The sequence below is a fragment of the Haemaphysalis longicornis genome, unplaced genomic scaffold (assembly GCF_048455015.1).
Source record: "Haemaphysalis longicornis isolate Haplotype H1 unplaced genomic scaffold, Haemaphysalis longicornis Haplotype H1 scaffold_3, whole genome shotgun sequence".
Lineage (NCBI taxonomy): Eukaryota > Metazoa > Arthropoda > Arachnida > Ixodida > Ixodidae > Haemaphysalis > Haemaphysalis longicornis.
The window spans coordinates 35871559-35894268 of record NW_027526335.1 but is presented as its reverse complement, the minus strand read 5'-3'; the positions used below and the strand labels follow the sequence as shown (position 1 = coordinate 35894268).

General features: G+C 50.3%; 1 protein-coding gene across 1 annotated transcript in view; it reads left to right on the top strand.

The window, feature by feature from the left end:
- The window catches only part of LOC144174287 (cystinosin-like), a 190663-nt gene that overhangs the window by 45764 nt on the left and 122189 nt on the right, over positions 1-22710 (top strand). The window lies entirely within an intron of this gene.

The window sequence follows — 22710 nt, the reverse complement described above, 5'->3', positions numbered from 1 at the left end:
AAACCCTACAATCAATCAACCGGCAGCTCCCGCGTTATTTTAGTTAGGCATGCACGTTCCGTAAAAAGTTCACGGTGGCAAGTGAAAAAAGAACGGCGCGTTAAAAATGGCGCAAGTAGGCTCCAGCACGTTCGAGGCGAAAGAAAAAATAACAACAGAACTCTCGCTTGTTCTGTTCCAGGCACAACAAAAAACAAAATATAAAAACAAAATGTCTCGCTGTCTAAAAATATGGCGCGCGAGCAGTGCGAGGGCAGTGGGAAAATTGAATTGTATTGAACAAACCTTCGTTCAATTCATCACGAGAGGCGCGAGGGGGGAGGAAAAGAGCGCGCCGAGCAGAGAAGGAGTTACGTGGGACGGGTGGCAGACGGCAGGTGTCTTTTGACGACATTTGCAGTGAAGCAAGCAGAAACGCGGTCAATTTCTTTCTGCGGGTACTACCCGTCCGCTATCAGCCGTGCTCGTCAAGCGTCCGCGAAAGTGCGTCATCGCTGCAAACCGAAAACTATGATTACGGCAGCCTGCAGATGCGAAGTAATCTGGAATCCTTCGCAGCGGCAAATTGGAGTGTAGAGAAGCAGACGGTGATACTACAGCGCAGACGGAAGAAAGGGCGATTTCTGAAACCTGCGCAATGAGTTCGTTTTACGCCCCATCGGTAGTCGCATGCTCGGCAGACACGGTCGCCAGACGCCACTTCACCAAAGCGCCTCTCCCACAAGACCTGATGCACAGGCACCGACATTGTCTCATATATTAAAAAAAATGGTGGAAAATACTATCGCCGTGCTCTCAAACACCAAAGTTAGTGGCTCCTAAATGGTAGTCCGCGGACCCCAGGAGTCCGCGACGGAATTTAAGGGGTCCGCGAAGCCTTCGCCGAAACTCTCTCTTCCCCAATTTTTTTTTTAACTTTTTGCCGAACTTTCCTTGCAGTGGCTTCGCTGCCTGACTTGTGCATTAAATTGCTCCGCGTAGCACAAGTTCTAATGTTGTTTTCTCACAACACGTCAGCTATGCGAAAAAACCAGACACGAAACACTACAGCCGAACCTCGTATTAACGTAATAGTCTCGGGACAGTAATTTTGTTCGTTAGTTAATCCGATATTCGTTGTAACAGTAGAGCAAAAAATCGGTTCAAACCAATCGGTAATCTGGTTCCAGCAAAAATCTTTGATGCAAAAACGCATTATTTCAATCTTCGAACCAACTACAAACAAGGTAACCGTTATCTTCCACCCTGTGGCATTTCAAGCTCAATGACCAGGACATGCAACGGGAAATTATAACAGAACAAAATCCACTTGACAAAACAGGCCTTCGTCCCTATTTCTTCGAGGAAGGATGTGATCTCTGTCTGGTGGCTATTCGCAGCACTGAGCAGGATGAAGTTTTTCACAGTGTCTGCGAACAAAGGGGCCTTTTCCACTTCTCCCGTTTCGGACGCCGGGGGTTTTTCTAAGTAGCTTTCCAGCCTTCTGGTCAAATACTTTTAGTTATATCCGATAGTGTGTTCGGCTTTCAGTTTCACTTTCGTTATAAAAGAATAAGTGTCATTGAAATGAAACGTGTCCAACCAAGGTTCGTATTTAGTTGGCTATAGCCGATAATTAGCTATATCAGTATGCGCAATAACGATGTTCAACCGTTTAAAGTTGTTCGGGTAACTTTTAACTGCGAGAGCAAATTGTTTAACCATAAGACACACTTGATCGTAAAACTGCGGGCACTGAATAAGTACGTGGGCGACCCAGGCTGCAGGTGCAAATTGCTTGGCATTATTACACGGATCAATTTGTGAAATTCTCTTCCGATCGCTTTTGAAAGCCCGAGAGGGGCTTCATGGTTGAGAGCCACTGGCCTAGATTATGAGCAGAACGAACTTCAGATGTGTCCTAATAAACAAAGCCCAGCATATTGCGTAAAATTTCACTAATTTCCAAATTACTTGTCTCATTTGCCAATTTTCAAATTTCCTGTAGCCCTGTCACCACCGCAAGCTCTGTCTGTCAATAAAGGGATAGCGCCGCACGGTCATGTTGAAACATGACCGTTAAAATAGGTCACATGTCATCCTAGAGAAGTCACGTAAGAATCCTCTGCATGGCATTACGCACAAGCGGCCGAGCCGAACTCACGATCGCCAAACCACAGAAAATCTTGAACTACCTGGCCCCCGCCGTAAAGCGCCTGACCAGGAAAAGAACAGAGACGCGAGAAGAAGAAAATCGGATTGGATTGGCAATCCGCCAGAACTATCGAACGGAAGCTTAAACATTATTGCAGCCTCGCGAAAGGCCGCTACACTTGGCTGCAGGCAGGATACTTGAATGGTTCGGAATAATTCTCCCACCCACAATAAAGAAATTAATAAAGAGGAGGATGGGCTGGCGGAGCTAGCGACCAGACATCGCTGGAGGAACGGGCGAAACGATTGCGCCCGGGAGGCAGTTCGTGATCGAGCCATGGAGGTGCTTGGGTCGAGGACCGAGAGCCGTCCAGGAACTGCAATAAGGTAGCGAATTGGGCGAGTTGGAGTGCGTTCATGATGGTCAGCGCAGACGAAAACCGGACAAGAAGAGAAAGAACCTTGTGTCAGCGATTGTGTCGTCCAGTTTTCATCTTTTCGTCTGCACTGACCATCATTAACCATCCAGGAGCTGTCCGGAGGACCTGGCTCTGCCACCCGGGTGCCTGTTTCCCGTGGCCGCGTTCCCTAAGCGTGTTCCGAGCCAAGGTTCGGGGTCGAGGCCTAAGCCGGCCAGGCACGGGCGCCCGCGTCGGGCGTTCCGAGCTGCGGCCAGTGCATCTCGGCCGTCCCCACGGAGAAGGACTTGCGGTGCCGCGCCACGTTTTCGGGCGTCGACACGCTCAACCGACGAGGTCGAGGCCTTTTCTCAGCGGTGAATCGAAGACACCCTGTCGCAGCACTGAGCGGACTGGGACATGAGCGCGTCGTCCCTTTTTCGCTTTGAACTCGATTTCGGACTTGTGGCTTTTCGCGTTGCGCGTGTGTTGTCAGTTTGACTGCAGTTTGTTTCGCTAGTTTCCTTGTGTGAGTGTGTCTTCCGCGTGTGAATATACCTACCCTTGTTTTCTGAAATCTTAACGAGCCATGGCGTCACCTCTTTCTTCATCCTCCTCTGCGGGTCCTTGGCCCGCCTGTTAACACACGTCCTCACAAACGCGAACTTACGTACCGTGCTCCTTGCAACCACGGCTACAACACTCCTTTACCTGAAAAATATATGCCTACGAATACGACCCTTCGCGTACCACAAAAGGGTCTTACTGACACCGAAGAATCGAAAACTCTGCGCCAGGTGCCGACCAACGCCACAAATCTAAATGGGCCAAGATGTTTAGTGAGAAACATTCGGCCTTAACTTAAAACTATGCTAAATGCAAGAAACGACCACCCGCTTTAACGCCATGTCCAAGGATATGTTCAGGGGACCTTCTACTTCTATCGAGACACGGGGGAGAGCGCTGGTTAGCTCGTCACCTCAAGGGCAGCGCCGGCTGATGCATGCGGGATTGCAACCTTGAGCACTGTTTAATTAAACCTTAATTTCTCAAATTCCCACTGTTTCTTATTCAATAAAAGTCCTCTATCTCCCAGTCTCACCCTTAGCAAAAAACGAAAATGATCGGTTCGGCTGCAACACTGAAGAATATAGTTCAAGAGGACTCTGATTTGGGTGAGCTGGTGAATATTCGTCATAATGAATAGTGCAAAAAAAAAAAGGAGACACAAAAGGACGAGAAACGGAAAAAGCAGCGCAGGACAGCGCTGTGTATACCGGGTACATTGCGCTAGCGCAAGGACGGAACACAAGAGGAAGCAACCCACAGGACGAACGGCAGACTTCAAGTGAGATTTTTACAGAACACACATAAACGCTACGTCCTCGGCGCATGCGCCAGAAGGAAAAAAAATAGAAAAAGAAAAAGAGAGGGCTAATTCATCAACTTCATCAACAATTAATCTTTGCTTCAGGAACCCAACTTCTTTTGTGGACAATGACACAGAAAAAGGTGCTGCTACACGCGTCGCCTTCTTGGCCAATACGATATGCTTCGTAGATTTCGCGTTCGCGTTGGCTGGTTGACCTGCGCAAAACCTATGTTTTTTTCATATGCTGGAGTGCATTTGAACCTGCAACAATGGTCGGCCAAGTGCCCCCCTGTGTCAGAAATAGAACTGCGAATGTGTCAGAAATTCAACTGCGAAACGAAAAGACCCAAAGAAGCCCACGACGCGCTTTGTGTATACTGCTGTACTGGTGTAGTCTATCGCAGTCCGCTGCCCTGCCATGTCACATTGGACAGACGTGGTGATGTCTGTAATGTGAGGAGGGCACTCAAATGCTGAATCATCCACCCTGCTCACTTATGACCCAGTGGCATCCTCAAACTCAAGCTATTGTCCTTCTGCTTCCGTAAACGAAAACATTAGAATTAGCACTTGACGTTTGGGATGAAGCGTCGATCCTTTCCCAGCCGTAGCTGTGGGTGTACACGTTGTACCGATCTGATTGTAAAGTAAAGCTTTCTATGCCTTACTAATGGCGTCTGTGCGCAGCACAACACACACTGCTGGGAAGCCAGCTTTCTCTGACGATTATGATGATCGTTGGTCAAGTGAAAGGAAAATACGCTTCCCGTGGTCGGAAGCGAACCTGGGTCCTTCGCGTTATGAAGCCGACGTCTGTCCGATTTCTCCGCTCCGACAGTTTTATTTGTTGAGCGCCATTTCGACATGGTCTAAGCTGTTTGAAATTGTAGAGGGGTGCACGGTCATGCAAAATTAGACAGGAAAATCTTGCACTCTTTCGTATAATGACGAGGATGGTTGAACGCGAAGCTTATTTCGTGCGAAATCAAATGGCACAGGGTCAAAGTAAAAGCCGGTGCGATCGAAAGTCCGAACTGCGTGGAAGTCAAAGTCAAAGCTCAACGAGTCAAAGCCCAAACCGTCTGCGAGCCAAATCCGAGCTCAGACGACAAACAAGGAGTCGCTCACGAGAAAGCTGCGCGTTCAACCGTCGTCGTCGTATGATTTTTTTTTTTTTTTCACTGAGCGTAATTGGTAACTTCCAGCATGCCTAGGGTGTTTTGTATTATCTAGTTGTTTCTTAAATGGGTCGTGAAGACAGCATACAAGCATTAACTAAAAAGCCTGCTTCGTCCCGATAACAATGATGCCAATTTTGTCGCAAACTTGAACAAGTAATCGAGAAACATAAAACAGTGGCGACTCCCCAGTCACTTTACGGCAACTTTTCTATGGCGTCACATATTCTTGTTTTTTGCGATTAGCGGTCGTCCAACTAAGCCATCGCTCCGAAACGTGACTGTGTGATTGTAGTACGGCGTCTATTTATATTTGATCGTGTCACCTGAATGCTAGCGCGAATTTGCTACACTGATGAGTGCGTTTTTAGTGCTGGCGGATCACTTCTGCCCATGTTACGTCATTGTAGCGCGAAATTCGAGTTTTTTCAGCATTTCGCGTACTTTTTCCAAAAAACGTCTTTCGTGACTGAATATATCTGGAGCTAGCGGAATTACCAAAGACTAGTTCTTTCAAATTGAACGAGGCTGTATTATTTAAGGCAGCTGCTGCACCTTTTTCTTAGTCCACTCTTGTATTCAATTCAATTCCTTTCTCAGAAGTTTGCAGTATAGGCAGCTCGCCTATCGATTGGAGCCAACCTCTTCACCTCCCCAGAGTGACCCACGTGCTCACTTTCATCGCTTCGTTGATACTTTACCAGTGGCTGTGCCGGGAACTCACGGAGCTGGCTTGATGCGCATGAATCAGGAGCGCGTCCTCCGGGGACGCCGTGACGACGTCATTACGGCTCCGCATTGTGTTCGACGGAGCTTATTTTTGCTTCCACGAAGCGAGGAAGGCGATTTTCGAGCCCCCCTTCGGGACTATTGTCGATACTGCCTCTCCCTGCACGGAGCCAATATCGCTCCGAAGAAGACGTCCGCCGCGCCGCTCGACTTTTGCCAGCTCGTACGAGGGCTAAAACGGTCTGTTCACGAGTCGAAAGGCAGCCTTCCGAGGATGCCAATTTCAATCGAGCCCCTGACTGCGGGAATCCAACATTCGGTTTCCCCTCATTGTTTGTTTGGGTTCTCTTTTTTTTTTTTTTTTTTTCCGCTTCGATGCGACAGCTCGTACGTTGCGAAGTGAAAATGGCGATGGTAGCGTCACCTCTATCCGAACTCTCTACGTCTCAAATGCAGCACGAGGGGCAATTCCTTCAGGAGTTGAGAGTGATTGATTTATAGCTTCCAAATGGAAGCCCAGCTGCTATGTTCGAAAAACGCTGCCAAGGTAATAGAAAGGGAGCAACCAAGAAATTGATCATTACGACACCAAACTTTTACACACACGCTGCGCACTGCGTGTGCTCATGCCGCAAAGCACAAGGTCGCTGGTTTTCTCCCAAGCTACCACGGTGCATGAGACTTGGGCGCACGTTAAAGGGACCGTGCAACACTTTTTTCAACTTTTTTTTTTAAATCGTAAATGCTTGCAGAACGTAGTCACCCAACACACTCAGTACTTAGATTAGGGGGTCGCAAAGTACCACAGCCAAAAATCATTGCTCTATGCCCATCAGATAACTTGTAAACCCTCTCAAAAGATTTTTCTCTCTTTTCCGGCCTTGACGTTCTTTGACGGCTAGAACTACGTCACTAAGGCCATTAGCGGCTGTTGGCCCGTTTTCGTTCAGTTGCAGCAATGGACGCTTTTCGATAGGAACTTCAAAAAAAAGCCACAAAACAAAGCGGAAATGGAAGGCGTATCTGGTGCGACGAGAAAATCACGCAGTGCCGCTCCGTGCTGGCGATAACTATAGCTTTCGCAGTGGTTCCAGACGCGAAGGAAAGAGTGAAAGCGCTGATGGAAAGTGTTTCACGGTCCCTTTAAATGATCCCAGACTGCCTAAATAATCTGCATCCCTCCGTAGCGGAGCTCATAAAATCCCAGGTGTTGCTTCGGCGCGCAAAAGCGAAGATCCTATTTTTGCAAAACTGTAGAGAGACCTCCCCCCCCCCCCCCCCCCCTTCTCGCGTCTACTCAGTAACAGTTTCTGTCTATTCTCACGAGCAAATCATGCACGCGTGGTGCAGAATGAAGGCGACGATAATGACTGCCATTGAGACAATGAGCGCCACTGGTATCACAAAGCCCAGATGGGTTATGCGCTGCATTCAGCGTACTCTCACAATCAGTGCGCTCTGTAGGGCCGCGCGAACGGGGGAAAAGGGAAAAAAACGGCGCTGCACCGACGACTAGTTCGAGATTTATCCCAGCCAAATGGGCCATTAAGAGGCCTATCGAAGGCCGTAAAAGCGAAGCCTCCAGTTCCTCCACTTTTCGCTTTTTCACCGAGCCACGCGCCGATTCTTCGCACGGCGCCGGTTCGCCCGAGTCAGCGTCGGGAAAAGCAGAAAGGCGCGATTCCTCCCCAAGACCGCTTGCAAGCATGGATGGCGGTGTGTACACCTTCGAACGTTGAAGACCTCCCCGTAGAACCAGCGTGGAACACTGTCCTCTCTTCTCAGTGACCGCTGGCCTTGCCCGTCCTGCTAACGTAACGGACGGTATAAGCTGTATGGCAGCGTGCGCCATACCAAGTAGCGCGGAGGTGGAGCCCGCCAGACATGCGAGGCTAATCATGCTGGAACCGCCGACGGCCTCGCCCGGCTCGCACCTGACAAGAAATCGCGGCGCAGTGCCAGGTGGTGGTGCACACACTGTGCTCGTGTGCACTGCTGTCCGCATGGAATAATCAACGGAACTGATTGGACGTGCTTTGTCAACTCTTCTCGCAGCGGACTCGGTTAGCGCAGAGATGGTGGACCCTGGGCGGCGGAGCAGCTAAAGGGGCCCTTGCCGGACTTCCAGATAAGTGATCAAATTCGCGAAACTGTCGAAGTTTAAAATATAATAAGTTAAAATATAATAAGAGGAGTGTGATTAGCCAGTACCTTGGCTGCCACCTTGCTCATGGCGGGAATACAACCACGTCAATGACTACTTACGTGTGTCGTACTGGCCTCACCAATCTTCCAATCTTCAGGGGGCCGTGCTTTTTTTCTTTTCTTTTTTTTTGTGTCCTTTCTTTGTGTTTCCGCCTAATGATTGGCGCTCGGGAGAGTAACTGTAGAGTGGGCGACGCCTTTCTCTCCGGGGCAGAGACCCTTAGTGCGACCTGCGTGGTCAGCGTTGCTCAGGTCGAAGCGCTCTTGCCCGCTTTGCTCCGTGCCGGGTCGTTGCCGAGGACGCCGCACTCGATCAATGGCACGCATGCACCCGCGGCGGATGCCGCCTGCAGGTGCAAATCTCCCTTAACGACGCCCTGCACGGACCCTTAGCCTACGCCGCTCGTCCAAACTGAAACAAGGAGAAGGGGCGGGGACACTGCACGAGTGGGTTCGCACTGTTATTCACTGCTAACGGCGTCTCTGCGGAGAGGCAAATGAACCAGCACTATTTGTAACTGCCACTCTTCCGTGGCGGCCGAAGTGTTGTGGTGCCACGTACGAGATCGCTGCAGGTCAGCTCACGGCTGCACTTCTGATCGGGGCCAAGAAAAAAAAAGTACCGGTGTTCGAAATGTGATCGCTGATTAGCAATGCGTATAATTAACGCCATCAAGCTGCGCAAGCCATACACTTGTTAAATCGTACCGCATCCCCATTCCTGATCCGTGTATCGCCGCGTGGCTATATTCCGACGCCCTCTTCCGAGCATGAGGTAATTGCGTTCCTGCCGGCGTTTCGCGATCGTCTGAAGCTATGACTGCCTCTTTGTCTCCGTCTCCGTTCTCTTCTATGACTGCCTCTTTGTCTTTGTCTCCGTTCTCTTCTACAGCATTTCTGCGGCCGGCGTTTATGCGCATTCTTTTTTCGTAGCTGTTTCGGATCGGAAGCATGATTCGCAGTCACGCTCCAGCTGCTGCTGCGCTGCGCTGTGTGGGGCACCGATGGCACTGGCGATTGTACCACGACGACGACGAGTAAAAGCAGCGGTGTTGCCATCAGCAGCTGCTCTTGGACTTTGGCACTGCATCTTCAAGTGGGAGAGGCTTTTTCGTGTGCTAGCGCGAGCGTGCCTCGGCATAACGTGCCATCAGCTCCCTCCTCCTCCTCGTCCTCCTCCTCACCATCCCTTGGTTTTCCCTTGTGAAAGGAGGCTTCACGGAGGAGAATTGGCGGTGCCCGTAGGTCTCTTCTTTTTGCCTGCTCGATGCAGTTCTGATGAGCTCCGACGCAGCTCCGTATTTTGATTGCCCACAGAATGTCTACGGCTGGGGCATTTTAGGGTTGCCCAGGAACAGCTCAAAGCGGCTCTGGTCAGGCTAGTAGGGGTATATGCTGCGCCAACTCAAAATGCACCTGGTGCTCTCTCCTGGCGCGATACCACTCATTTCCCTCCCTTACCCCAAAGTTCTCTTTTCTCTCTTTTAGTAATGTGCGCTGCCAGTCTTGTCGACATATGTATCGCTAAATCGTCCAACTTTCCTCTGTAACAACAGTGAAAAACAGCAGAGTCTAGTTGATGATCAACGTCCTGGTTTATTCGTGCTGCGCGCATGTAAACAGCTGGCGCACTTCCGCCCGGTTTGGGAGAACGAGCAGGTCGCTGCAAAGAAGGCACTTCTAAACCAACCCAGCAACGCATCCCCCGTGCTAGGCGGCGAAAAAAATCTGTTTGCCATGGTTCAGGCAGCAACAAAAGAAACGCCCTCGGGCATCGCACGTGGAAATGGAGGAGACCCGGCACTTTTCTCTCGCAAACCCATCTCGGTCGCTTTCTCAGTCGTGGGTCGGTGGCTTATCCTTCGGGCAAAATATGAACTCCTCTTAAGATGGCGGCCGTGGAACGGCCACCTTAGATTTACCGGACCCAGCCGCTCGCCGACACGAAATGCTGTCATGGTGTGAAGAAACGGTCCAACGGGGGAGCGGCTGGGGTCTGGAGGGAGGTGTTGCCGGCACTGCTGAATTCCGGGGTGCACGTCCGTCCATCGAAAACGATGAACGTACGCGCACAGTTGCGAAGTAGTGTAATATACTCCGGTAAAAGCGAAAGGGTTACGTATATCCGGGGGCCGGGCGTACGTGGTGGTGGGTGAGAGCGCCACGCCACCGCAATCATTCGAAATTCGACTTCCTCGCAAGCCCCCTACCCTCAAAAGGCACGAGCAAAAGTCTTCGTCCCCAGTTAGTTGAGGAATTGTCAGGTGGACGAAAACGATGAATTGCTAGGGTACTCCTCGTACGGTATACGCACAGCCTGCATGGAATTGGCGGAGCTTATATACGAGGTTGGAGCCGCTCCAGCCGAAGATTTTGTGCAATTGCTAAGCCTTTGTATATGTATAGGTCGTTCGTCATTGGGGTTTTGTATTTTTGTAAAATTGGTTGGTAAAACCGCAGACCACTTGGAATACCCGTCTTTTATGCTTTGGGAGTTTCCTGCGTTGATGAGGGACCGGACGCTGTCAGCATCCTATTTGTGTTCACGACAGCCTAAGGCTATGTTCAGACTATAGTGACGCATACGCCATATCATGATCTATGGACGTAAAAAAACGGCGTGCCACGCAGTTCGGTTGGCTTAGACGTGCAATGACGTCATTCTTTAAAGTTATTACGACAGTTGCGGCAACAGTGTGAACCAACACAGCCCGACTTGTACACTTCATTGTCCATTTGTATCACTCAGTTGACTGCAGCTGCGTGAACGGAATATACGCCGTCCAGCAGACCCGTTAACGATAACCGCTCACCAGCCGGGATTTCTGTCTCCCGTTATACGATGAAATAAAACGGGAGACAGAAATATAAATATACGTGCCCGACAGAAATGGGGAAATATATACTCGCCGGTGCAATTCAATCCAGTACTCCACTTTGCCCGCTGTCTAAAATGTGCACGCACAAGGCCGTGGCAGGGCCCTTGGCGGAAATTTGTGTTTGGATTGTTTCATGAGCTCGTTCGAGTTGTTTGAATGGGGTTGGAAGCTCTCTCGCGCATAGTTAATGTTGCAGGTCACTAATTCAGAAACATTCGCTGGTAGGGGGCTGAACTTTTGGGCTCTTCGTAGTTGAGAGATGCCACGTGCATTGGATTATATCGCTGAGGACAAACAGTATTTCGTAGCCGGGATAATTTCGGCGTTCCGGGCTTTCGTCACGGGCCGTTCCGAGTGTGATTATTGCTGGCGTACATGGGAGTGCGCTCGTGTCGCAGCCGCCGTTTCTTCGGGGGCTGCTCGCGGTCCCGTTACGCAGCGCTTCGATCGGCGAGCGCGCTGGGCAAATATTTACTCATTAATGGCGCGCGCACTGAGTAAGCCCCTGCTGGCCGTCATGAATAAAGAGGGCCCGCCGCGTGTTCGCGGTCCGCCCTGGTGGCGCCGGACAGGCTAGGTGCGCCGGCGCTAACCCGCTTAGCGGAACCACAAACACTCGTTCCGCCGAAGAACAAGAGAAGCAAGTTGTTTAACTTTGAACACGCTCACGGGGACGGCTGGGCCGAAGGAGTGAGCTTCGCTTAACCGGCAAGTCTGGCAGGTGTCAGCAAAAAAAAAGGAAAAAAGAAAACATACATTTAAATGATGGGTAAGGGTAAGGGTCGACCTTAGTGCGCATCGCAATAAATAGCAACAGATGAACTGTTCGTACACAGGCAAGCCGGTTTGCGAAGTTTCCGGCACAGACGCAAAAGGGAAACTTTTAGTCGTCCACATCATCATGGTGTACAATAATACTTAAATGTTATTTTGGCTACTTTTGCGGCAGAAAATATTTCGCTATAGGCTATACGCTCTATATCCTTAAGTACGCTGTGAAAACATGCTACACGTCGCCAAAAAAATCCAGCCATCTCCACGAAGTGAATGATGATGAGAGGGGCGAAGCTATAATGCTTATCGGTAAAACCGTGAAACATTCGCCCACACATCATATAAAGGCTCGACACGTCAAGCTTTCCACCGCTCCGTTGACAAACCCGTCGACGACGTCGATGCTTGTGGTGATTATGCAGGGCTTGTTTGGGACGATGAGAATCTCCACGGGTAAGTTGGCGAATTCGGTGTGTGACATTTTAGCCACCTTGGCCGTCGCCTTCTGCAGAGCGTCTTGTGTCGCGTACCGCCGTTACGTGTCTTCAGCTCGCAGGCAACGAACGACAACCTCTTCTTCTTCCTCTCCTCTTTGTTGGGTAGCAACGAACGCGTTGAACGTTTTGTCCTCTTCGGCCAATCTTTGGTTGGCCAATCCCTGGGGGGATCCTGCCACAATCATCATCATTCCGCCGTGTATGGCAGCAGCGAGGGACGGAACAGGGCCCGAGCAAGAGTCTTGAGCTCGCAGGCGACGAACGACAACCTCTTCTTCGTCTCCTCCTTGTTGGGTAGCAACGAACGCGTTGAACGTTATGACCTTTTCGGCCAATCTTTGGTTGGCCAATCCCTAGGGGGATCCTGCCACAATCATCATCAATGTGCCGTGTACAATGTGCCGTGTACGGTCTGAACAGGGCCCGAGCAAGAGGAGCTTCGCCCCTAAAACGAGGGCTGGTAGCAGCTGGGTGACATATCGGGTAGAACGATATTTACAAAGGGCCAGTATTGATTGTAGGGTTTAACGCACCGATGCAACGCAGGCGATGAGGCGCGCCGTAGTGGAGGGCTCCGGATTAATTTTGACCACCTAGGGATATTTAACGTGCGCCGAAATCTCGAGCAAGCGGGCGTCTCTGCTTTTCGCCTCCATCAGAAAAGCGGCCGGCGCAGCCGGGAATCGAACCCGAGTCCTCGTGCTCAGCAGACAAAGGTTGTAAAGGCTTTCTCTTGCGCGACGCTAGAGGAAGAATGCGGTGCTGTCTACTTGTTTCTCCTTGCACATCCTGTCACGTCTTACCTCACTATGAGCTTCGCGTGCCAACACACCAGTGCCATTACACTGCCGCAGATAACTCAGAGGCACGTCATCTGTACCTTGCTTATGCCCACATGTACTCGCAATCCTTAGCATTTCAGAGCACTGAACCGAATTACTGTAGTGCCAGTGTAATTTGGCATTCACCGTACGAAAGTCGCCGATTGTTGATTGTCTTAGAATTAACTCTAACTGTTCAATACAGGACATTTTTAAAGACAACTTTCTTTACCCGGACACAAGTTAGGACATTTTGCATGTGTGTCTCTGAGGCTCATGCAATTCTGTAAGCAAGGCGTGCCGTGAAGCATTAGCTGACGGTTTCGGAGCAAACTGCAGCGCTCAGTTGTTTTGTACATTCGCTTGGTTTGGACCCCGACGCACTCCAACCAGTTAGCGCACATGGATGCCCGGGAGTGTCTCTAACATCCCCCCATGGTTTCTTCGGACCCACCCCCACAGGACTACCGCCAAGCAAACATTCTCAGTCGGCAACGCCTTCAGGAAACAGCTCCCCCCCCCCCCCCTACGTATTTCCTCACAGCTCTAAAGCGCCTCCCTAGGAAAGGAAAAGTTATTGCAATAAGATTTGTGCAAACTATATATAGTTTGCTCTTGAACCAGCATATATGCTGGTCCCAGCTGAACATCAATACAAGTCGTCGAAAAATTCTGCACATCCCATTCCCATTCCGGGCAAAAGGAGCCTAATTTCATTCCAATTCCATTCCTCCAGTGTCGCCATTTCATTCTCATTGCATTACGGGGCCGCGAAAAGTGGAATGAATCCGGAGTTATTCCAATTCCGGAATGGTAACTCCGCAAACACTAGCCCGGACTGACTTAGCCCTATTTTATTCTTTCTTCTCTCTTTCTCTATCTCCAACACTCAGCTCAATCTTTTCACTCCCCTCTACTCCCCTTTCCCCGCACTGGGTTGTATGCAGGTGAACTCCCTGCCAAGCTCAAAGCCCCTCCGTGCATTGGATATAGAGCTCACCTATCCACGCAGGATGCCTTACTTGTATTATACGATGAAACAGATAAGGAGGTTAGCATAGCTATGCTCAAAGCAATTCTGGCCATAGACCCGAAGAAGGCTTTTGATAATGTGGCACATGATGCAATGCTAGAAGAATTAGCCAAGACTGGTTGTGGGCAACGCATGTACAATTATGCCAGAAGTTTCCTGGAGGGTCGAATGTACACATTGCACCTAGGAGAAATCAAATCACAGCAATTGCAACACCCAGCAATTGCAACAAGGAATCCCACAGGACTCCGTACTTTCACCAATACTCTTCAACCTTGCTATGCTCAGGATACACAGAGCCCTACAGATAATTGGAAAAATCGGACACATGATATACGCCGATGACATTACATTAAAACAGGCCCACAGGCTACATACAGGCTACGTTACAATAGGCAGTCGATAACATCAGTAAGGCAGCAGAAGAAATTAGACTACAGTGCTCACCGGAAAAGACGGAGCTTCTTCTCATACATAACCCAAAATGGAAGCCTCCACCCATTATCATTAAAAACGGAAATCTCTCAATCCTTTGCCAAAAGTTAATCAGGGTACTTGGACACTACATTCAAAGCGACCGGGGAGGCCGTGCCACCACTCAGCACATACGTCTTGCAAGGAGAACAAGTCCTGAACATGATGGGCAGAATCCCGAACAGACGAAATGGACTCAGGGAACAAGACCTCCTACGACTACGGGATGCACTTCTTATTTTACGAATAAGGTACCATGCAGCATACACCAACTTCACTAAAACCCAGGAAGAAAGAATCAATGTTCTCATTAGGAAGGCGACGAAGATTGCGCTAGGCATTCCGATCAATGCCAACACCAAGCGGCTTCTTGAGACAGGAACGCACAATACCCTGGTGGAGATCGTAGCTGACCACAGGTATAACCAACACCTCTGACTCCAAGCAACGGTTTCAGGGCAACAGATACTTCAGTGTCTAGGGTACACACTCCAGCGGCCTATTTTACGACTGGAACGTCTCATCTCACGCACGGCCAACCTACTCAAAGTTGCACCCATACCAAGACACATGCATTGCCAACGCAACAAGGTCAGAAGGACCAATTCAACAACCACGTATACACAGATGCAGCAGTAATAGACACAGCAGCAAGTATAGCGTATGCTGACCTCGAAGGAAAATCGGAGTACCAGCAGTGCATTCCCCTATGAAACCCATCTGGGCTGAACTCACAGCCATCGCCAGCCACTGCCATTGACCACACATCCAGCTCCACGAAGCACACGTACATATACACGGACTCAAAAAGCGCCTGTCACCAACTGCTAAGCATGGAACTGTCACAACCCATAGCTACGGCCATCAACAACAGCATCAAAGGACCTGTGACAGTGTACTGGATACCTGGGCACGAAGGAATGGCAGGCAGCGAAAAAGCTAATTAGCTGGCCCGAGCCGCAGCCTGGGCTTCTGCCGACTTCGAACCAAATCAAACGCTCACGGTCCCAACAGCACCTAAATTGAAGGACTACTCCACGGGAAGGAAGGAACTGCCACAGCTCTCTGACACACTCACAAGACACCAAGCAACCCTAATAAGACAAGCTCAAACAGACATCTTGGACACTCCAGCTAGACTACACAAGATATGGGGAGATCCTGACACACCACCCCCTACTTGCTCCACCTGTAACGTCATACTCGACCAAGAGCACATCCTCTGGAACTGCACAACCATACACAACACTACAAACACACCCAACAAAGGATGGCTGACCGCAACAAGCACCACCGAAGAGCAAAGGCAACTGGCTGCGTACATCAGGCAGCAGCTTGAAGACGTCACCATAGGTCCTCTGGAATGGGAGGACTAAACAGGCCTGCGTGCATATATTGAATAAAAGCTTTCTCTCTCTCTCTCTCTCTCTCTCTCTCTCTCTCTCTCTCTCTCTCTCTCTCTCTCTCTCTCTCTCTCTCTCTCTCTCTCTCTCTCTCTCTCTCTCTCCGTGCACTTCCTTTCCTGTTCCTTTCCCTCAAACCCCAAACACTTTCACGGGGTGGATTTCCCCACAAGCTTGTTTTACAAGACTTCGCGCTGCTTCTGACTGCACCCCTTCTAGTATGAGTACGGCGCAGACACCGTTTACTTTGGAACAGTGAAACATATTAGAACTTCGCGGTAAAGACAACACTTCCCGAAGAGAACGCACAGCACTAACTGACCATTGCTGCCGCTTTCTGTGCGTTCCTCTCCTCGACAGGACACACGGGTTGCGCTGGCACCAGGCATCCGTGAAATGTTCAAAGCGTGGTGTATTGTGAATGCAAGCACGGCATCTATGACCTTGCCAAAAAAAAAAAAGAAACAATATCTGAATACGCATGCGCAATGTGCGCAAATCTGAACCATCCGGCTCTGTCGCGTAGTTCCCTCGGATTCTGATTGCTACTCCCTCGTTCGCGCATGCGCTGCTTCTGCATCTGCATTTTTCTGGAAGGGAAAAAATGAAATCCCGTTTCATAAGAGGAGGATCGGTTAAAACGCGAAACTTCTGCATGCAAACTGAGCCAAATCAAATTCCAGCTATCCTCGCTCCCAAAGTTAAAAATGCAAGCTTCCAAAGTCCAAAGCCAAAGCATACTTCAACTTCGCCAAAGTCCACAGCCAACACCCACGCAGCGAAGCCAAAGTAAAGGCTGAGCGGCCCGAATGCGATAATGGAACGTTCAGCATCGTCAGCCATTCTATTGCAATGCGGACGTGTCTTCCATTGTCTGCGTGTGTGGTATGATTGATGGGCCTTTGTGGAAACCCATTGTTTATAGGTGGCTTTCCTGCCATGAGTTTTGGCGTAAGCATATCGCCAACAGCGATGCATAGAAAGCTTTGATTTAATACCGTGTCGAATGACGCAATTGGATAGGCGTCTGCTTCATAACGCGAGGGATCTGTAGGTTTGATTGCGACCTCAGGAAGCGTTTGTTTCTTTTGAGGCGCTTGATTTTCTGGAACAGTATTATTCCTGTCTCCGAGTCTGTTTCTTACCGCGCTGTTCTAATATGCTTCACTGCAGCAGCAACCAACTCGCCCCCATTTACGCTTCGCCAACACGGGAGCCTTTTGTGAACACGGCGTTCGTGCGACGCGTATTTTCCCAATTTCCCGGTCGGAAAGCGCTCATGTCGTTACATTCAAGTTATTAATAAGGACACGCAAGTAATCCATCTTTTCCATGTGACATCGGGGCACCTGTGCATGTTATTTCTCACTCAGTTTTCTAGAAGACAACAGTAAAGTTTCCTCTTCTGCTCGGGTGATCCTCTGGAACGGCTGGGTAGTTGTAGGGTTCAGACCAGGGGCGGTATTCTCGAGTTTTGTCCCTTTTGCGTCCCTTGCAAAAGTGTCCCTTTTGGCGAGTCCTGATTGGCTAAAAGCCAACAACCGGAAGTGACGTAACGCAAGCGCGGCAAACCTACTGCCAACCTTCCTCCATGCTGCCAACGTCCACCTCTTAACCGGAAGTTACGTCACGATGAAAGGGACGCAAAAGGGACGTTTTCAAAAGGGACAGTTACGAGAATACCGCCCCAGAGGTCTACGTGGCGGCCGATGATCTCCCCGGAGCAGGCGAAAAAGCGGGAGTCGGGGAGATCATCGGGTACGTTCCCACCGGGGTACGATGAAGGGTACGTTCCAACCGGGTTCCTAGCGGAGAAGTCATGGGCTGGACGGTACGGTTCAACTTGAAAATACTTGCACAACTTACAAGTTTGTAATACAAAAGGTATGTAATATGTGCGAAGTTAGTGCAAACGGTTCAGCGTAGCCAAAGGCACCGAAGTACACGAGAATCAGCTCAGATGATGGACCTTACGAAGTTACTTGGCGCATCCGAAGGCGTATAGCGCGTAAGAAGAGCAATGATCCAACCTCCGGACATGGGTATTTTCGTATTTGTGGCGTTCGAACAGCGCCGCCTCCTGACGTCACATGTCAGTCACCACCTACATCGGCGGCATCGGTTAACTTTTGAAACACGCCCACGCATTGAGGTGGACCCTCCACCGTAAGTTTAGTGCGCTAAAAAAAAACTTCTCCACGCGAAAAAAAACAACAACAACGAAACATAAAAAAGGAGAAGGCCAGCTAGCCTCGTCATTGTTCTTAGAAATGTACTTGGATTGGAAAACGTTTCCTATCATTACACTGAGTATATGAGACCATGGTCGGTGGGCGGACATCACAGTCCGGCTGTAGTATGTGTAACTGCGGTCGTCTTTCACCGCTAAAACGGAATGACACGAGAGCGCTGCACCGGCTACATTTGCCCGCGGACGCGTATGAACTCATTACATTAGTTCTCAGTCATAGTGACGAATCCATTTGCTTCCGCACGAGCGCCGAGAGGCACGATACCCACACAGAATCGTAATAAGGATTAGTGGCTGTGGAATATTTCAATCATCGGCAGCTTGTTAATCGCTGTTGTTTAGCTCTGACGTGTCTTCATAGATTCGTTCATGTCGGCCGGGCTGACGCAGCGCGAAGTGTGACCGTGGGAGCCTTTCCTTTCTTCTCGGCGCTTTCCCGGCGAGTCTGCTCGGAGGGCGCGGAGAGGGCCAAATCACCTCGCCGCGTGTTTCACCCGTCTTTTTCGCGAAGCTGGAGGAGCATCTGTTTAACGAAGGTGATTTGTAATTACCCCCATAGAGCATGCCGGTGCGTTCTGGTCAGCTGCTAAGTAAGTAGGAACTACTTACTATTTCCCCCGCCTCTCCTCAGCCTCCCCTTGAAACCTCGAAACGAACGAGTGATTAGATGCTTTCACTGCGCAACCGCACGAGGCGCTGGCTTGACCTTGTCTGAGCTTGAAGGTCGGATTGACGCTACGAGCCGTTTTACGGGTTTGACCTGGAGTAATCAACTTCGCTTATTACTTATTACCGCTTATTGCCTGGAATTATAAGTTTGGCTTACTACAACACGCAATGTCACCGAGAGCTCTTGCAAAAATTACGCACATTTTGCGCTCACTCTTTACGACTCCGTGACTGGCGGGGTCGCAAGGAGAGTGCTGCACAGCAGATTACTCCCGCTGAACTCGTGCCGCTTCCCGTGGCCTCGCTTTCTGTGTCAAAAATGGGCCGAAATAGCAGCATTGATTGGTCGTCACGAAAGCTTTCAAACACGTCGCTTTCACTGGTCGCATGCGTCGTCCTTTTGCGCGCGCGGCCCTATTGATTTAACGATTTGCTCGAAGCCGGGTCGCCTAATCATGTTCTGGAAACTGAAGAAACGCGCAAATGTTTGTCAGCGCCACCGCTTTTTTTCTGTGACAAAGACTGCGGTCGGCCAGTGCGAGTGCAAAGCGACTGTGCGGCGGCAGTTTTTGCTCCCATTGTTCCCCGCCGTGTCCTTTTTGTGGCCCCCCGCATGAGTGATTTGAGCGCACAATACGCTTGGCTGGACTCCCTTCTTCCGCTGGCTGGCCTGATAACGGCTCACCCGGGGCCCGCTCCCGGGCTTCCCAGCACCAAGAGGAGTCCTGGCGTTGCCACGGCTACGCTCCCGCCCTCCTCCGAGGGGTTCGCCTGCTCAGGGAGGGGAAGTACGCCTTCCAGCCAGGGTCGCACCAATGGGCACCAAAGCAACTTTCGGGAAACTGGGCTGGTGGCAAGTGTTATCACACGATGTGAGGTGTGGGCGGCTACAGCAACGAAACTACTGACCGCATACGTATACCCTTCGCGGTGGACAAAAGCATCTCTCCCGCTGCTATGGTCGTTCTTGAGAAGTCACAAAGAGGGGAACAGCGCAACACAGACGAAACACAACAAGAAGAAAGTGACAACCACGGGCGCTGTGTGGTTGTCACTTTCTTCTTGTGCTTCGTCTGTGTTGCGCCGTTGCCCTCTTCGTAATTATACCCCAACTCGCCCAAGCCTCAACCTTTGCAAGCTTGAGAAGTCATTTGCGTCACGGTGATTTCTCGCTAATTCCTCTTAAATCCTCAGGAATCCTCGAACTGAGCATTGCAGGTGGTAAAAATGCGTCCGCATTCCTGTCCAACCTCTCTTTCTCTTTTTCCTGTCGCTCCGTACTCCATTGGCTAGTTGGGGACCGCGCGTTGTGTCACATTGGCGTTAAAAGAACACGGTCACTCTATTCGCAGTCGTGTTACATAATTACGGGATAGCTAAGGCGGCGTAGAGCAACCATTACGCAGCGAGAAGAACAAGTTGTGTCGTAATAGAAAAATTGTTGCGTCACACTGAATCTTCCCGTCGCCGAGAAAGCCCCGGCATTGTTCCCATTCACGTCGCTTACAACACTGCAGTGCGCGAGCGGCTTGCGGGTTTTGATGTGTTGCAAACCATCTTCAGCGGGCTTAGTGGACGGACAAGCGTCCGTGTTGCCGACTGTCGTAGTCTCGGAGTGATTTGCCGCTGCACATACGACACATTACTCTACCTCGTGCGGAGAGGGCAGAACAATTGGATAGATCCTGAAAATACATTTAAATTTTACAGCGAAGATATGTATGTCTCGGTTGCCCACATGGTGTGCGCGGAAAAATCGGCGTGGGTAAGAAATTTTTCCTCTCCAGATCTGGTGTTTTGTTCCTTCTAGAAGGCTTTCGGGGGCGACGTTTTGACCGGTCCATTTCCCGTCTACGCACGCGCATGTCACCGGTCGCCCATCTATGCGTGCACAAGGGGGGAGGGGGGGGGGGGGGGGTAATACACCGATAATACCGCCGTTGTGCTGGCAGGCTATTCAAAGTGAACGCCTCACGGCCCGATGCGACCTGTCAGCCGTTTTCCGGCCGTGATCGAGCAGTTTGGGTTGGTTATACAGACAATAAGATGCCTACGACGCCGAAGGGAAACGAACACCCCCATGTTTGTCCACTAAAATAAAGCTTTAGTCCTTCAATGTGTACAATGTAGTGCTTCCAAGCCCATTTACCTGATTGGCTAGGAAGCATGCGTAATCACAAATTACAAAATAAAAAACGTGTTTTGTTTCGTGCACTTCCTAGACTGCGCCCAGCTTCGCTGGCAGTCTTTCTTCACAGAGTGGAAGGGCGCTGATTTTAGATGCGACGGCATCTCATTCACTCGCTTTGTCCCTCCATACGGCGTTGTCGTTGTCCGTCCACACCCCTCCCCCATTCTCCTCGCCGTGCGAGCTGTGCTCACCCCCTCTCCTCTCCGATAGCGAACACTCTCTCGCGAGGGGCATTGGATTGGATTCGATTGGATTGGCTTGGCTTGGCTTGGATTGGATTGGATTTGGATTGGATTAAAGTGGATTGTGTTGGATTGTGTGGCGTCATAGCCGCGCCACGTTGCGTCATAGCCGCGGCACGGGGTTCACGGCACGTTTCACGCGATGGGAGAATCAACCTAACGGAAACAACAACGGAACCCCCTATGCGTCGCATCTACACAGGGGTTCCCGCGAGGGGAGGTGGGAGTAATTTTTCTCTGTTCCGTTTGCTGTGACGCATGAAGGCGAGAAAAACGATAAATGTACGTGTTTTCTAGCTTCCTACACCGCAACACTTGACAAGGTGCGAGAAAGGTTTTTTGTAACCTTGTAAAAGGCAGCAAAAAAAAAAAAAAAAAGAAAGAAAGAAGGCCAGGTTTGGGCCCGGCGAAAAGAAAAAGTGTATCCCCGAGACCCACCGAGGGCTGTCCGCAGCAGCAAACGTGCCCCCCCCCCCCCCTTCCCCCCTTCGATCCACTTCCCTCCACTGCCACCAGTCGCTATCTGCTTGCAATTTTATTCCCACGCGCACATAAATCATTTCTTCAGGCGAAAGAGAAATCCCCCGCATTGCCGGCGCCGTTCAACCTCTGCAGGGCGCAATTTCTGGTCGGGTGACTCCTTTGTTTGCAGCTCATTAGGGCGACGACAGGCTCGCTCCATTTGGCTGCCCAGCGAATGCAGACCTCGACGCTCCTTTCTAATTGGTGGCCCCATAGGAAAGCGTCAAAGGGCCCCCGGGAGCACGTTCTTCCCGGCGCGACGAAAGCGGCGACAACGGCGAACCAGCGCTGGCTTTGCACTTTCCCGCCGCAGTGCGCGAGATCGGAGCTCTCCGGTGAACGTCGGACCCTGTACAGTTTTTGTAATGCTGAAGTATGTGTAGTACTCATTACGGTTTGTGTGTCTTTACTCTATAGTTAATTTCGTTCATTTTCTTTTGTTCCCCTTCTTTTCAAGATACAAGTTGTATTTTGATGTTGCTGTGATGCTGTCCAATGTTTGGGGGCTTGCAGCTCTGTCAAGCTGTCGATTCCTGACAGCTTTTAATGCTCGCCCCCAGCGTCATGTACTTTGTGCAAGATGCCAATAAAGACAAGCAAGCAAACAAACAAACACAAACAAATGAACGAACGAACGAACGAACGAACGAACGAACGAACGAACGAACGAACGAACGAACGAACGAACGAACAAACGGACGGACGGGCGGATGAACAAACGAACACAAACAAGCAAACACAAACAAGCAAACAAATACAAACAAGCAAACAAACACAAACAAGCAAACGAACAAAACGTGCACATCCGTAGTTCGAAGGTCGCATCAGCTCATCACCCCCCACCACCACCACCACCACAACCACCACAAAAAAAAAGAAAAAAAAAGAAAATGGAACTTGTGAGTGAGCGCGATTCACTCTATTAGTCTTGCGGGGAAG